A 2,500-nucleotide genomic window follows, 5' to 3' on the forward strand; every position below is an offset into this window, starting at 1 on the left:
AATGAATATATATATATATATATATATATATATATATATATATATATATATATATATATATATATATATATATATATAACATAAAGAGGTCTATGTGTGGTCACATGTTTGCATACTTTCAGTATATTTGATTCTTTTGGCAGCATTTCTGACTTTTGCTCCCGAATGAATGACCGTAAATGCACATCAAATATTTCCATAGAGTGCAGGTTGTTAGCAACCCTTCACCCAAATACTTGAGAGTTTAGAGAGGACCTGTTTCTAATACAGTACAGGTCAAATACTTGAGCTGCTTTTAATAGTTTGTGGTATTTGTTTGACTGCAGATTTGAACCAGATCTGGTTGAGCATGCCGGTCTGTTGAGCAGAGCAACACTTTCTTACATTCTACACAGCATACCCTGACTAAACACTGGTGTTCTCGCTAGGGGGGGGGGGGGATGCATGGAACGGAATGAGGAATGGTGACATGACGTGTTTGATACCATTCCTCATTCCATTCTATGCGTTACTATGCATTACTATTATGAGCCCGTCCTCCGATTTCTACCCCCATCAGCCTCCGCTAAAGTATAACTATCATACACACCTCCTCGGTTCAACACAGTGGCAATCAGAAGGGCTCTGATGACCACAGATGCTCTGACATCACAGCTTGTGTGTACCCAAAAGCCATAACATTGACTTTGTAAGCCCTCGGGTGGAAACGCAGCCCTCTTAGAAAGTTCAGCTTTGTAAACACAAACATGGCCGACTGATCGACGCCTTAAAGGATTAAAGTGTTAAACGTTCCAGGCTTGGCTTCCCCTCCCTGCTGCTCCTTCCTGTCTCTCATCTCATCTCCTCCCCTCCCCTCTCCTCTCCTCCCCGCCTGGCTCCCCACACCCTGCTCCACCATCCTGCCTCTGTCTCGCTCCACTCCGCTGTTCTCCAGTTGAACTCTGCTTCCATGATGTAAACCCTCTCTAACAATGGCAGCCACCTGTACTGTATGTGTACATTCAGATCACGGCGATAACATTCTTCTCACAATTCCATCATGGCAGTGAACGGCAGCTGTGCTCGTTAAGGCTGATGTTAGCTCGCGTTTGACCCGTCGTAAAAACAAGGCGTTGCGTTTGTTTGCTTTAGACTAGCGTGTAGACTGTTCCATCTGGGTTCTGAGGAGGTATTTATAGCGTGTGAACACACTAAAACATTGAACAGGAAGTCAGAAAGGGAAGTCATCGCAAGTGACAAGCCTGTGGCGGGGAGTAGACTGCACCTTCCCGTCTGATGTGGAGAATGACTTTTTTTACTTGTTTTGTCTGCCGAGCGCCCACAGAGCCACAATGGTACTTAGAGCACTACCGCTCTGCGCATCTCCATCTCCCAGTAGAGAGAGCAGCGCCGCGCTGATCTAACAAAGAGACATGCTTACATCTGGTGTGTGTCTGTGTGTGTGTGTGTAGGTGTGTGGGTGTGTGCATGTGCCAATGCGTATGTGTTTCTCAGTGTTTATGTAAAAGGCCCATGTCCAGCGCGATTAACCAGTAATACATGAGCAGTGTGTTAAATCTGGCGTTTCCCGTGTGGGGGGCACATTCCTCCACCACCACCACTACCTCAGTACAGTACAGCCTCTACAGTATACCACACATCACTGATTCCATTCCTCATTCCATTGCAATGTAATTACTGTAGCCCCGCTGGTGGAACGAGCTTCCCACTGCTGTCAGGACTGCAGTCACTACCTATCTTCTGCCATAGACTGAAGACCCGTCTCTTAACTGTCCCTCCTAAAGACCTCTTCATCCCCACGAGCCCCCTGTGCAAGTTTCTCTCCTGAAAATAAATTTAAAAAAAATAATTATTATAATAATTCTTCCTTTCTTCTAGCATTGTGACAGCCAATAGCCCCTGGTCCTAGCATAGATTACTTTTTCTTATGATGACTGATGGATAGATGATTCACACAATTAGTATATATACACAATTGTATATATATTATATATTTTTTAAATATGTTTTTAGGGCATTTCTGCTTTATTGGGATAGAGACAGTAGAGATTGACAGGAAGGATGGGAGAGAGAGGAGGGATGACATGCAAGATAGGTTGAGGGTCGGAAAATTATTCAAAATGATCACATTTTCCCTACTGATCTACACAGCCTACTGGACACTTTCAAAGTGAAATGTTCAATAATTTATTACAAATGAAAACCAGACTTTCTGCAGCCACAGTATGTTATGTAAGACGGAAGATTAAAAAGAGGAATCCTGAAACAGATTTATGATTTTATACGTCATGCTGTAGATATTCTGCTGTATTGCACTGACTGACCACCTGTTTCTGACCATTGGCCTACATTCATGGTGATACAACACTGACCAGCTGCAGCCTGTAATCATTAGCATGGCTCCTGTAAGAAGCTACTACCTATTAGCTCACACTGCCCTCTGCCTCACCCTGTAATCATTAGCATAGCTACTGTAAGAAGCTACTAGCTGATAGCTCAC

The 2,500-nt window shown here is 43.6% G+C and overlaps 1 protein-coding gene across 2 annotated transcripts in view; it reads left to right on the plus strand.

The window, feature by feature from the left end:
• mgll (monoglyceride lipase) overlaps positions 1-2,500 on the plus strand; it is an 18,144-nt gene that overhangs the window by 8,620 nt on the left and 7,024 nt on the right. The gene's annotated exons all lie outside the window — the stretch shown is intronic.

Source organism: Argentina silus (assembly GCF_951799395.1).
Source record: "Argentina silus genome assembly, chromosome: 8".
NCBI classification, from domain to species: Eukaryota; Metazoa; Chordata; class Actinopteri; order Argentiniformes; family Argentinidae; genus Argentina; species Argentina silus.